Source organism: Pleurodeles waltl, chromosome 7 (genome assembly GCF_031143425.1).
Source record: "Pleurodeles waltl isolate 20211129_DDA chromosome 7, aPleWal1.hap1.20221129, whole genome shotgun sequence".
Classification (NCBI taxonomy): domain Eukaryota; kingdom Metazoa; phylum Chordata; class Amphibia; order Caudata; family Salamandridae; genus Pleurodeles; species Pleurodeles waltl.
The window spans coordinates 1,549,421,148-1,549,439,645 of record NC_090446.1 but is presented as its reverse complement, the minus strand read 5'-3'; positions in this window follow the sequence as shown (position 1 = coordinate 1,549,439,645).

Below are 18,498 nucleotides of genomic sequence, written 5' to 3'. Positions count from 1 at the left end.
ATGCACACACACAAACACTTGTGAATGTATACACATGCACATACACACATGCACAGACACACAAACACTTGTGAATGCACACACATGCACACACACACAAACACATGTGAGTGCACGCACATACAAACTTGCACACACATGCACAAACACATGTGAGTACACACACATGCAATTACACACATGCACACACACGCACATAAACACATGTGAGTGCACACACATGCACATACAAACATCCACACACACATGCACACACACACAAACACATGGGAGTGCACAAACATCCACACACACACATGCACACACACACAAACACATGGAGTGCACAAACATCCACATACACGCATGCACACACACACAAACACATGTGAGTGCATACACATGCACGTATACACATGCACACACACACACACAAACACTTGTGAGTACACACACATACGCACATGCACACACACATAAAACCACTTGTGAGTGCATACACATGCACATACACACATACACACACACATGCACACGCACACAAACACATGTGAGTGCACACACATACACATAAAGACATACACACACATGCACACACACACAAACACATGTGAGTGCACACACACGAACACATGCAAGTGCACACAAATTCACATACACACACACACATGCACAAACACGTGTGTGCACACACATGCACATACACACATGCACACACAAACACATGTGAGTGCATACACATGCACATACGCACATGCACACACACAAACACTTGTGAGTACACACACATACACACATGCACACACACAAACACTTGTGAGTGCATGCACATACACGCATGCACACACAAACACTTGTGAGTGCACATACGTGCACACACAAGCACTTGTGAGTGCATACACATGCACACACTAATGCACACGCACACAAACACAAGAGTGAAAACACATGCACAAACAGACCTCCACACACACATGCACACACATTCAAACATATGTGGGTGTACACACACGAACACATGTGAGTGAATGCACATGCACATACACACATGCACACACACACACACAAACAAATGTGAGTGCACACAAATGCACATACACTCACGCATACACATGCACACACACAAACACATGTGAGTGCACACACATGCACATACCCACATGCACACACACACGCAAACACATGTGAGTGCACACACATGCACACACACATGCACACACACATGCACACACACATGCACACACACATATGCAAACACACACATACAAACACAAGTGCGTGCACACTCATGCACATACACACATGCACACACACAAACACATGAGTGCACATACATGCACATACACACATGCGCACATGCACAAACACATGTGAGTGCACACAAATGCATGTACACACATGCACACAACCACACAAACACTTGTGAATGCATACACATGCACATACACACATACACACACACACACAAACACTTGTGAGTACACACACATGTGCACACACATGCACACGCACACACACAAACACATGTGAGTGCACACACATGCACCACATGTGAGTATACACACATACATGTACACAAACATACAAACACTTGTGTGTGCATACATATCCACATACACACATGCACACACACACACAAATACTTGTGAGTACACACATGCACATTCACACATGCACACACACAAACACCTGTGAGTACATACACATGCACATACGCACATGCACTCACACAAACACTTGTCAGTGCATACACATGCACATACACACACATGCACACCCACACACACACATGCACATACGCACATGCACACACACAAACACTTGTGACTGCGCACACACACACAAACACATGTGAGTGCATACACATGCACATACACACATGCACACACACACAGTTTGAGTACACACACATACACACATGCACACACACAAAAGCTTGTGAGGGCATACGCATGCACATACACACATGCACACACACACAAACACTTGTGAGTGCACAGGCTTTGCACACACACATGCAGACGCACACACACAAACACATGTGAGTGTACACACATACACACATGCACACACACACAACCACTTGTGAATGCATACACATGCACATACACACATGCACACACAAACACATGTGAGCACACACACATGCACATCCACACATGCACACACACAAACACTTGTGAGTGTCTACACATGCACATACTCCCACACATACACACACACAAACAGTTGTGAATGCACACACATGCACATACATACATGCACACACACAAACGCATGTGAGTGCACACACACAAACACATGTGAGTGCATACACATGCAAACTCACATGCACACAGACACAAACACATGGGACTGCACACACACACAAACATTTGTGAGTGCATACACATGCACATACACACATGCACTCACACACTAACACTTGTGAGTGCCTACACATGCACAGACACACATGCACACACACATGCACACACACAAACACATGTTAGTGTACACACATGCATATGCAGACATCCACACACACATGCACACAAACACAAAAACACATGTGAGTGCACGCACACAAACACATGTGAGTGCATACATATGCACGTACACACATGCACACACACAAACACTTATGAGTAAACACACATGCACATACACATATGCAAATACACACAAGCACTTGTGAGTGCATACACATGCACATAAACACATGCACACACACAAAAACACTTGTGAGTGCATACACATGCACATACACACATGCACACACACATGCACACACATGCACACACACAAACACATGTGTGTGTGGACACATGCACACACACACACGCACACAAACACAAATGAGTGCACACACATGCACATGCACACATGCACACAAACACGTGAGTGCACACAAATGCACATACACACATGAAAACACACACAAACACATGTGATTGCACACAAATGCCCATACACACATGCACACACACATGCACATATCCACATGCAAGCACATACAAATGGGCACACACATGCACATACGCTCATACACACATGTACAAACACAGGTGAGTGTACAAACACATGCACCTACACACATGCACACAGACAAACACTTGTGAATGCATTCACATGCACATACACACATGCACCCACAAACACTTGTGAGTGCACACACATGCACACACACATGCACAAGCACACACACACACATGCACATGTGAGTACACACACATGCACATACACAGATGCACACACACACACGCACACAAACACAAATGAGTGCACACACAGGCACATACACACAAACACATGTGAGTGCACAAAAATGCACATACACACATGCACACACACGTGCACATACACACATGCATGCACACACACATGGTCACACACATGCATATACACACATGCACACACACACAAACACATGTGAGTGCACACACATGCACGTACACACAAGCACACACACAAACACTTGAGAATGCATACACATGCACACATGCACATGCACACACACACAAACACATTTGAGTGCATACACATGCACATACACACTTGGACACACATGCACACACACACACAAACACATGTGAGTGCACACACATGCACATACACTCATGCACACATATGCACACACACAAACACATGCACATAAACACATGCACACAAACACTTGTGAATGCATACACATGCACATACACACATGCACACACACAAACACTTGTGAGTGCACACACATGCACATACACATATGCACACACAAACACATGTGATTGCACACACACACAAACACATGTGAGTGAATACACATACACATACACACATGCACACACACAAACACTTATGAGTAAACACACATACACACATGCACACACACAAACGCTTGTGAGTGCATACACCTGCACATACACACAGGCACACAAACAACAAAACGTGTGAGTGCACACACATGCACACACACATGCAGAGGCACACACACAAACACATGTGAGTGCGCACACATGCACGTACACACATGCACATACACACACAAACACTTGTGAATGCATACACAGGCACATACACACATGCACACACACAAACACTTGTGAGTGCACACACATGCACACACACACACACACATAATACATGTGAGTGCACACATATGCACATACACACATGCACACACAAACACATATGAGTACATGCACATGCACATACACACATGCACACACACAAACACACGTGAGTACATACACATGCACACACACAAACACTTGTGAGTACACATGCACATACACACATGCACACACACAAACACTTGTGAGTGCATACACATACACACATGCACACACACAAACACGTGTTAGTGCACACACATGCATACACTGACATCCACACACACATGCACACACACACAAACACATGTGAGTGCACACACACACATGTGAGTGCATACATATGCACATACACACATGCACACACACACAAACAATTGTGAGTGCATACAAATGCACATACACACATGCACTTACACACACACACAATCACTTGTGAGTGCATTCACATGCACATACACACATGCACCCACAAACACTTGTGAGTGCACATACATGCACACACACATGCACAAGCACACACACACATGCACATACACAGATGCACACACACACACGCACACAAACACAAATGAGTGCACACACAGGCACATACACACAAACACATGTGAGTGCACAAAAATGCACATACACACATGCACACACACGTGCACATACACACATGCATGCACACACACATGGTCACACCCATGCATATACACACATGCACACACACACAAACACATGTGAGTGCACACACATGCACGTACACACAAGCACACACACAAACACTTGTGAATGCATACACATGCACACATGTACATGCACACACACACAAACACATTTGAGTGCATACACATGCACATACACACTTGGACACACATGCACACACACACAAACACATGTGAGTGCACACACATGCACATACACTCATGCACACATATGCCCACACACACACACACAAACACATGCACATAAACACATGCACACAAACACTTGTGAATGCATACACATGCACATACACACATGCACACACACAAACACTTGTGAGTGCACACACATACACATATGCACACACAAACACATGTGATTGCACACACACACAAACACATGTGAGTGAATACACATACTCACATGCACACACAAAACACTTATGAGTAAACACACATACACACATGCACACACACAAACACTTGTGAGTGCATACACCTGCACATACACACAGGCACACAAACACCAAAACGTGTGAGTGCACACAAATGCACACACACATGCAGAGGCACACACACAAACACATGTGAGTGCACACACATGCACGTACACACATGCACATACACACACACAAACACTTGTGAATGCATACACAGGCACATACACACATGCACACACACAAACACTTGTGAGTGCACACACATGCACACACACACACACATAATACATGTGAGTGCACACATATGCACATACACACATGCACACACAAACACATATGAGTACACACACATGCACATACACACATGCACACACACAAACACACATGAGTACATACACATGCACACACACAAACACTTGTGAGTACACATGCACATACACACATGCACACATACAAACACTTGTGAGTGCATACACATACACACATGCACACACATGCACACACACAAACACATGTTAGTGCACACACATGCATACACTGACATCCACACACACATGCACACACACACAAACACATGTGAGTGCACACACACACACACATGTGAGTGCATACATATGCACATACACACATGCACACACACACAACCAATTGTGAGTGCATACAAATGCACATACACACATGCACGTACACACACACAATCACTTGTGAGTGCATACACATGCACATATACACATGCACACACATGCACATGCACACACAAACACATGTGCGTGTGGACACATGCACATAGACATCCACACACAAGCACTCACACACAAACACACAAACACATATGAGTGCACACACACAAACACATGTGAGTGCATACACATGCACATACACACATATACACAAACACATGTGAGTGCACCCAAATGCACATACACACATGCACACACATGCACACACACATGCACACACACACACACACAAACACATGTGAGTGCACACAAATGCACATACACACATGCACACACACATGCACATAAACACATGCATGCACACACACATGGGCACACACATGCACATACACACATGCACACACACACATGTGAGTGCCCACACACGCACGTACACACATGCACACACACAAACACTTATGTGAGTGCACACATGCACATGCACACACACACAAACACATGTGAGTGCATGCACATACACACATGCAATTACACACATGCACACACATACGCACACAAACACATGTGAGTGCACACAGATGCACATACAGACATCCACACACACATGCACACATACACACACGCACACACAAACACATGTGAGTGCACACACACGAACACATGCGAGGGCACACACATGCACATACACACATGCACACACACACAAACACATGTGAGTGCATACAAATGCAAATAAACACATGCACACACACAATCACTTGTGAGTACACACACATACACACATACACATACACAAACACTTGTGAGTACATGCACATACACACATGCACACACACAAAAACTTGTGAGTGCACACACATGCACACACATTCACATACACACACGCACACACATACACACTTGTGAGTGCATACACATGCACATACACACATGCACACAAACACATGTGAGTGCGCACACATGCACATACAGACATCCACACGCATGCACACACACACAAACACATGTGAGTACACACACATGCATACATGCAAACACACACAAACACTTGTGAGTTCACACACATGCAAATACACACATGCACGTACACACACATAGTCACTTGGTAGTGCATACACATGCACATACACACATGCACACACACATGCACACACAAACACATGTGCGTGCGAACATATGCACATAGACATCCACGCACACAAGCACACACACCCAAACACATATGAGGGCACACACACAAACATATGTGAGTGTGTACACATGCACATACACACATGCACACACACACACACAAACACATGAGTGCACACAAATTGCACATACACACATGCACACACACATGCACATACACACATGCATGCACACACACATGGGCACACACATCAACATACGCACATGCACACACACACAAACACATGTGAGTGCACACACATGCACGTACACACATGCACACACAAACACTTGTGAATGTATACACATGCACATACACACATGCACAATCACACAAACACTTGCGAGTGCTCACACATGTACATGCACACACACACACAAACACATGTGAGTGCACGCACATACACACACATGCACACATACACAAACACATGTGAGTACACACACATGCAATTATGCACATGCACACACCCGCACACATACACATACAGACATCCACACACACACACACAAACAAAATGTGAGTACACAAACATGCACAAACACACATGGAAACACACACAAACACTTGTGAGTGCATACACATGCACGTACACACACACAGTCAATTTGGAGTGCATACACATGCACATGCACACACACATGAACACACACACACAAACACATGTGCGTGCGGACAAATGCACATAGAAATCCACACACACAAGCACACACAGACAAACACACAAATGCATATGAGTGCACACACACAAACATATGTCAGTGCATACACATGCACATACACACATGCACACAAACACATGTGTGTGCACACACATGCACATACACACATGCACACACACACAAACGCATGTGAGTGCACACAAATGCACATACACACATGCACACACACACAAACGCATGTGAGTGCACACAAATGCACATACACACACACACAAACACATGTGAATGTCCACACATGCAGGTACACACATGCACACACACAAACACTTGTGAATGTATACACATGCACATACACACATGCACAGACACACAAACACTTGTGAATGCACACACATGCACACACACACAAACACATGTGAGTGCACGCACATACAAACTTGCACACACATGCACAAACACATGTGAGTACACACACATGCAATTACACACATGCACACACACGCACATAAACACATGTGAGTGCACACACATGCACATACAAACATCCACACACACATGCACACACACACAAACACATGGGAGTGCACAAACATCCACACACACACATGCACACACACACAAACACATGGAGTGCACAAACATCCACATACACGCATGCACACACACAAACACATGTGAGTGCATACACATGCACGTATACACATGCACACACACACACACAAACACTTGTGAGTACACACACATACGCACATGCACACACACATAACACCACTTGTGAGTGCATACACATGCACATACACACATACACACACACATGCACACGCACACAAACACATGTGAGTGCACACACATACACATAAAGACATACACACACATGCACACACACACAAACACATGTGAGTGCACACACACGAACACATGCAAGTGCACACAAATTCACATACACACACACACATGCACAAACACGTGTGTGCACACACATGCACATACACACATGCACACACAAACACATGTGAGTGCATACACATGCACATACGCACATGCACACACACAAACACTTGTGAGTACACACACATACACACATGCACACACACAAACACTTGTGAGTGCATGCACATACACGCATGCACACACAAACACTTGTGAGTGCACACACGTGCACACACAAGCACTTGTGAGTGCATACAGATGCACACACTAATGCACACGCACACAAACACAAGAGTGAAAACACATGCACAAACAGACCTCCACACACACATGCACACACATTCAAACATATGTGGGTGTACACACACGAACACATGTGAGTGAATGCACATGCACATACACACATGCACACAAACACATGTGAGTGCACACAAATGCACATACACACACACACATGCACACACACAAACACATGTGAGTGCACACACATGCACATACCCACATGCACACACACACGCACACACATGTGAGTGCACACACATGCACACACACATGCACACACACATGCACACACACATATGCAAACACACACATACAAACACAAGTGAGTGCACACTCATGCACATACACACATGCACACACACAAACACATGAGTGCACATACATGCACATACACACATGCGCACACGCACAAACACATGTGAGTGCACACAAATGCATGTACACACATGCACACAACCACACAAACACTTGTGAATGCATACACATGCACATACACACATACACACACACACACACACACAAACACTTGTGAGTACACACACATGTGCACACACATGCACACGCACACACACAAACACATGTGAGTGCACACACATGCACCACATGTGAGTATACACACATACATGTACACAAACATACAAACACAAATACTTGTGAGTACACACATGCACATACACACATGCACACACACATATACACATACACACATGCACACACACACACAAATACTTGTGAGTACACACATGCACATACACACATGCACACACACAAACACTTGTGAGTACATACACATGCACATACGCACATGCACTCACACAAACACTTGTCAGTGCATACACATGCACATACACACACACATGCACACCCACACACACAAACACATGTGAGTGCACCCCCATGCACATACAGACATCCACATGCACACACACACAAACACATGTGAGTGCATACACACAAACACATGAGTGCATACACATGTACATACACACATGCACGCACACACACAAACACATGTGAGTGCACACAAATGCACATACACACACACATGCACAAACACACTCACACAAACACATGTGAGTGCCCACACATGCACACACACATGCACACACACCAACAAACATGTGTGAGTGCACACACATGCACATACATACATGCACACACACATGTGCAAACACACACACTTACAATCACATGTGAGTGCACACACATGTACACACACAAACACATGTGAGTGCACACACATGCACATACACACATGCACACACACAAGCACATGCAAGTGCACACACATGCACGTTCACACATGCACACACACAAACACTTGTGAATGCATACACATGCACATACACAGATGCACACACACAAACAATTGTGAGTGTACACACATGTACACTCACACAAACACATGTGAGTGCACACACATGCACATACACACATTGTAGGAAAGTACCATCTTGCCTGGGATGTTACCCCATATTTTACTGTATATATGTTGTTTTAGTCACTGGGACCCTGCCAGGCAGGGCCCCTGCCAGGCAGGGTCCCAGTGCTTATAAGTATGTGCCCTGTATGTGTTCCCTGTGTGATGTCTAACTGTCTCACTGAGGCTCTGCTAACCAGAACCTCATTGGTTATGCTCTCTCTGCTTTCCAAATTTGTCACTAACAGGCTAGGGCCAAAATTTACCAATTCACATTGGCATACTGGTACACCCATATAATTCCCTAGTATATGGTACTGAGGTACCCAGGGTATTGGGGTTCCAGGAGATCCCTATGGGCTGCAGCATTTCTTTTGCCACCCATAGGGAGCTCTGACAATTCTTACACAGGCCTGCCAGTGCACGTTATATCACAACCATTTACCACTGCACTTAAGTAATTTATAAGTCACCTATATTTCTAACCTTCACCTAGTGAAGGTTGGGTGCAAAGTTACTTAGTGTGTGGACACCCTGGCACTAGCCAAGGTGCCCCCACATCGTTAAGGGCCAATTCCCCGGACTTTGCGAGTGTGGTGACCCCATTACACACGTGCACTGTACATAGGTCACTACCTATGTACAGCGTCACAATGGTAACACCGAACATGGCCATGTAACATGTCTAAGATCATGGAATTGTCACCCCAATGCCATTCTGGCATTGTGGGGACAATCCATGATCCCCCAGGTCTCTAGCACAGAACCCGGGTACTGCCAAACTGCCTTTCCGTGGTCTCCACTGCAGCTGCTGCTGCTGCCAACCCCTCAGACAGGTTTCTGCCCTCCTGGGGTCCAGGCAGGCGTGGCCCAGGAAGGCAGAACAAAGGACTCCCTCTCCCTTTGGAAATAGGTGTGAGGGCTGGGGAGGAGTAGCCTCCCCCAGCCTCTGGAAATGCTTTGATGGGCACAGATGGTGCCCATCTCTGCATAAGCCAGTATACACTGGTTCAGGGATCCCCCAGCCCTACTCTGGCACGAAACTGGACAAAGGAAAGGGGAGTGACCACTCCCCTGACCTGCACCTCCCAGGGGAGGTGCCCAGAGCTCCTCCAGTGTGTCCCAGACCTCAGCCATCTTGGAAATAGAGGTGTTTGTGGCACACTGGACTGCTCTGAGAGGCCAGTGCCAGCAGGTGACGTCAGAGGCTCCCTCTGATAGGCTCTTACCTCTCTTGGTAGCCAATCCTCCTTCCTTGGTAGCCAAACATCCTTTTTGGGCTATTTAGGGTCTCTGCTTTGGGGAATTCTTCAGATAACGAATGCAAGAGCTCACCAGAGTTCCTCTGCATCTCCCTCTTCACCTTCTGCCAAAGGATCGACCGCTGACTGCTCAGGACGCCTGCAAAACCGCAACAAAGTAGCATGATGACTACTAGCAACCTTGTATCGCTTCATCCTGCCGGCTTTCTCTACTGTTTCCAGGTGGTGCATGCTCTGGGGCTAGCCTGCCTTCTCTCTGCACCAGGAGCTCTGAAGAAATCTCCCGTGGGTCGACGGAATCTTCCCCCTGCAACCACAGGCACCAAAGGACTGCATCACTGGTCCTCTGGGTCCCCTCTCAGCATGACGAGCGTGGTCCCTGGAACTCAGCAACTCTGTCCAAATGACTCCCACAGCCCAGTGACTCTTCAGTCCAAGTTTGGTGGAGGTAAGTCCTTGCCTCCCCACGCTAGACTGCATTGCTGGGTACTGCATAATTTGCAGCTGCTCCAGCTCTTGTGCACTCTTCCAGGATTTCCTTTGTGCACAGCCAAGCCTGGGTCCCCGACACTCTAACCTGCAGTGCACAACCTTCTGAGTTGTCCTCTGGCGTCGTGGGACTCGCTTTTGTGACTTCAGGTGGACTCCGGTTCACTTTTCTTCTAAGTGCCTTTTCAGGTACTTCTGCAGGTGCTGCCTGCTTCTGTGAGGGCTCCCTACATTTCTGGGTGCCCCCTCAGTCTCCTCCTCCAAGTGGTGACATCCTGGTCCCTCCTAGGCCACAGCAGCACCCAAAAACCTCTACCGCAACCCTTGCAGCTAGCAAGGCTTGTTTGTGGTCTTTCTGCATGGCACCACCTCTGCAAGCTTCATCGCAACATGGGGCATCCATCTTCCAAAGGAGAAGTTCCTAGCTCTCTTCTTTCTTGCAGAACTCCAAGATTCTTCCAACAGGTGGCAGCTTCCTTGCACCCTCAGCTGGCATTTCCTGGGCTCCTGCCCACTCTCGACACTGTCGCGACTATTGGACTTGGTCCCCTTGTCTTACAGGTACTCAGGACCAGAAATCCACTGTTGTTGCATTGCTGGTGTTTGTTCCTCCTGCAGAATCCCCGTATCACGACTTCTGTGCTCTCTGGGGGTAGTAGGTGCACTTTACACCTACCTTTCAGGGTCTTTGGGTGGGCTATTTTTCTAACCCTCACTGTTTTCTTACAGTCCCAGCGACCCTCTACAAGCTCACATAGGTTTGGGGTCCATTTGTGGTTCGCATTCCACTTTTGGAGTATATGGTTTGTGTTGCCCCTATACCTATGTGCTCCTATTGCAATCTACTGTAATTTTACACTGCTTGCATTACTTTTCTTGCTATTACCTGCATTATTTTGGTTTGTGTACATATATCTTGTGTATATAACTTATCCTCATACTGAGGGTACTCACTGAGATACTTTTGGCATATTGTCATAAAAATAAAGTACCTTTATGTTTAGTACTTCTGTGTATTGTGTTTTCTTATGATATTGTGCATATGACACCAGTGGTATAGTAAGAGCTTTACATGTCTCCTAGTTCAGCCTAAGCTGCTTTGCCATAGCTACCTTCTATCAGCCTAAGCTGCTAGAAACACCTCTTCTACACTAATAAGGGATAACTGGACCTGGCACAAGGTGTAAGTACCTCTGGTACCCACTACAAGCCAGGCCAGCCTCCTACACTCATGCACACAGATGCACACACACACACACAAACACATGTGAGTACACACATATGCACATACACACATGCACACACAAACACTTTAGAATGCATGCACATACACACATGCACACACACACAAACAATTGTGAGTGCACACACATGCACATACACACATGCACAGACACCCGCACACACACATGTGATTGCACACACACACAAACACATGTGAGTGCATACACATGCACATACACACATGCACACACATGCACACACACACACAAACACTTATGAGTGCATACACATGCACATACACACACGCACACACACAAACATTTGTGAGTGTACACACATGCACACACACATGCAAACGCACACACACAAACACATGCAGACTCACACACACAAACACATGTGAGTGCACACACATGCACACACACACAAACACTTGAGAGTGCACACACATGCACACACACATGCAGACGCACACACACAAGCACATGTGAGTGCACACACATGCACATACAGACATCCACATGCACATGCACACACACACAAACACATGTGAGTGCCCACACACAAACACATGAGTGCATACACATGCACATGTGCACATGCACACACACAAACACATGTGAGTGCACACAAATGCACATACACACATGCACACACATGCACAAACACACTCACACAAACACGTGTGAGTGCCCACACATGCACATACACACATGCACACACACACAAACACATGTGAGTGCACACACATGCACATACACACATGCACACACACATATGCATACACACATACAAACACATGTGAATACACACATGCCACACACAAACACATGTGAGTGCACACACATGCTCATACACACATGCACACACACACAAGCACATGTGAGTGCACACACATGCACACACGCACAAACACTTGTGAATGCATACACCTGCACATACACACATGCACACAGACAAACAATTGTGAGTGTACACACATGCACACACGCACATGCACACGCACACCCACACAAACACATGTGAGTGCACACACATGCACATACACACATGCACACAGATGCACACACACAAACACATGTGAGTACACACATATGCACATGCACACATGCACACACACAAACACTTTTGAATGCATACTCATGCACATACACACATGCACACACACAAACACTTGTGAGTGCACACACATGCATCTAAACACATGCACACAAACATGCACACACAAACACACGTGATTGCACACACACACACAGACACATATGAGTGCATACTCATGCACATACACACATACACACACAAACATCTGTGAGTCCATACACATGCACACACAGAAACAGTTGTGAGTGCAAACACATGCACACACACATGCAGACGCACACACACAAACCCATGCAGACGCACACACACAAACACATGTGAGTGCACACACATGCACGTACACACATGCGCACACACAAACACTTGTGAATGCATACACATACACATATGCACACACACAAACACTTGTGAGTGCACACACATGCACATGCACATACGCACACACACACAAAATACATGTGAGTGCACATACATGCACATACACACATGCACACACAAACACATGTGAGTACTCACACATGCACATACACACATGCACACACACAAAGACTTGTGAGTGTATACACATGCACACACACACAAACACTTGTGAGTGCACACACATGCACATACCCACACATGCATACACACACACAAACACATGTGACGGCACACACACACAAACACTTGTGAGTGCATACACAATGCACATACACACATGCACACACACACACAAACAGTTGTGAATGCATACACATGCACATACACACATGCACAGACACACACAAACACATGTTGGTGCACAGACATGCATATACAGGCATCCACACACACACAAACACACAACCACATGTGACTGCACACACACAAACACATGTGAGTGCATACATATGCACATACACACAGGCACACACACAAACACTTGTTAGTACGCACACATGCACATACACACATGCAAACACACACAAACACTTGTGAGTGCATACACATACACACATGCACACACACATATACACACAATAACTTATGAGTACATACACATGCACATACACACGCACACATGGACAAACACACAAACACATATGTTTGCACACACACAAACACATGTGAGTGCACACAAATGCACATACACACATGCACACACATGCACAAACACATGTGAGTGCCCACACATGCACATACACACATGCACACACACACAAACACATGTGAGTGCACACACATGCACATACACACATGCACACACACATATGCATACACACATACAAACACATGTGAATACACACATGCACACACACAAACACATGTGAGTGCACACACATGCTCATACACACATGCAAACACATACAAACACTTGTGAGTGCATACACATACACACGCACACACACATACACACACACACACAATAACTTGTGAGTACATACACATGCACATACACACACACACACATGGACAAACACACAAACACATATGTTTGCACACACACAAACACATGTGAGTGCACACAAATGCACATACACACACGCGCACACACACACATGCACACACACATGCACACACACAAAAACATGTGGGTGCACACAAATGCACACACACACATGCACATACACACATGCATGCACACACATGTGTGCATAAACACACACATGCACACCCACATATGCACACACACAAACACACACATGTGTGCACCCACACACATGAGTGCACACATATACTCACATGCACGCACACACACATCTGCATACACACACACAATCTTTATATTGCTCTGTCTCTCACTTGAGTCATTCACGAGGAGCATTACTAAGTCTCTCCTGGCACAAAACACATCTAATGCCAACCAGAAGCCATGGTATCCATGCCTCATTAACAAATGAATATTTTTGGCAGCGCAGTTAGGGCCTGATTAGGATATTGGGGGCGGGTTGCTCCATCACAACGGTGACGGATATCCCCTCCATCGAAATATAAACACCATAGGAAATAATGGGATTTTTATTTCACCGGACGAGATATCTGCCACCGTTGTGACGGAGTAACTCGTCTGCCGATATCTAAATGAGTCCCGTAATCACGATGACTGACGGCGTGGTTTAAGGTTTGGTGGAGGGGAATACTCCATAACAATCGAGACGGATATCTCGTCCGCCCTATTACGATCTCCGTAGGATATAATGGGCTCGTAATACGGCGGGTGGGATATCCGCCACGTCTGAGATGGAGGATTCCCTCCGCCAGGGTCTAAATCAAGCGGCCAGTCTTGCTATTGTGAACTAGGAGCACACTCAGACACACAAGCTGAGACAAATGCATCCAGACACACGCGCGGATACACACCAACCAGACACACGCGCTGATACACACCGACCAGACACACGCGCTGATACACCAACCAGACACACAAGCTGAGACAAATGCATCCAGACACACGCGCTTTTACACCAACCAGACACACGCGCTGATACACCAACCAGACACACGCGCTGATACACCAACCAGACACACAAGCTGAGACAAATGCACCCAGACACACGCGCTGATACACCAACCAGACACACGCGCTGATACACACCAACCAGACACACGCGCTGATACACCAACCAGACACACGCGCTTATACACACCAACCAGACACACGCGCTGATACACCAACCAGACACACGCGCTGATACACACTAGCCAGACACACGCGCTGATACACCAACCAGACACACGTGCTGATACACCAACCAGACACACGCGTGGATACACACCAACCAGACACACGTGCTGATACACCAACCAGACACACGCGCTGATACACACCGACCAGACACACGCGCTGATACACCAACCAGACACACGCGCTGATACACCAACCAGACACACGCGCTGATACACCAACCAGACACACAAGCTGAGACAAATGCACCCAGACACACGCGCTGATACACCAACCAGACACACGCGCTGATACACCAACCAGACACACAAGCTGAGACAAATGCACCCAGACACACGCGCTGATACACCAACCAGACACACGCGCTGATACACACCAACCAGACACACGCGCTGATACACCAACCAGACACACGCGCTTATACACACCAACCAGACACACGCGCTGATACACCAACCAGACACACGCGCTGATACACACTAGCCAGACACACGCGCTGATACACCAACCAGACACACGCGCTGATACACCAACCAGACACACGCGTGGATACACACCAACCAGACACACGTGCTGATACACCAACCAGACACACGCGCTGATACACACCGACCAGACACACGCGCTGATACACACCAACCACACACGCTGTTTAATAGGGATTCAACGCAGGGACCAGAGATTACTCACAAACTCTACAGCACGTGCATTCACCACCTGAGTTACCGAGAGCCCCCGGCAAACACCCATTTATACCGCACTTGGCACCTTCACATTGCAGACAGGGCGACATTAGGGGCCCTGAAGATCCCCCCAAGACCCCTGATGTCAGAGGAGGCCTGAATCTAGGGCTCGGGCAGAAGTCTTTCCAAGGTCTCCCTCTTCTCAGGTATTGTCAAGGTCTCTGCAGGTGTCCCAGGCTCCCGCCTTTGGGGTCCGGGGAAACCTTTGCTGACACTCGATGTTCGTGCGCAGCTATTAATAGAAATGCGGTTTCAAGGGCGTCTGATGGGTTCAGATACAAGTCCTGCGGGAATGTCAAGTTCTCCCGCTGCCACGGGTGCATTTCTGAACTATTTGTGCTTTTCTAACTTTTTATAGTAACATACAAGGTACAAAGGCATTTTGCATCTGTTTTTCGTCCGTTTTCTGTTTGTTGCTGATTAGATCCAGTGGACTCTCAGACCAAGGAAAACTTTAACCAACTTTCAATAAGTGTCGCATTGATGTTTTGCGCTGGGTGTCGGTGAACGTCTTTTACATACGGAGGGGGTGGTTTGGTAAAACTGGTGACCTCATAGTTTATAGCACCGTGAGTCTGTACCCAAGAGGCCTTCTCTGTCTTCGTGGTGCTCCATCTCAGGCTGGAGAGCTCCTCCGAGCCCAAGTAGGGCAAGAAACGGCGCCAACTTACTGCCAAAGGGCGCGAGATGTCCTGTCCTGTGG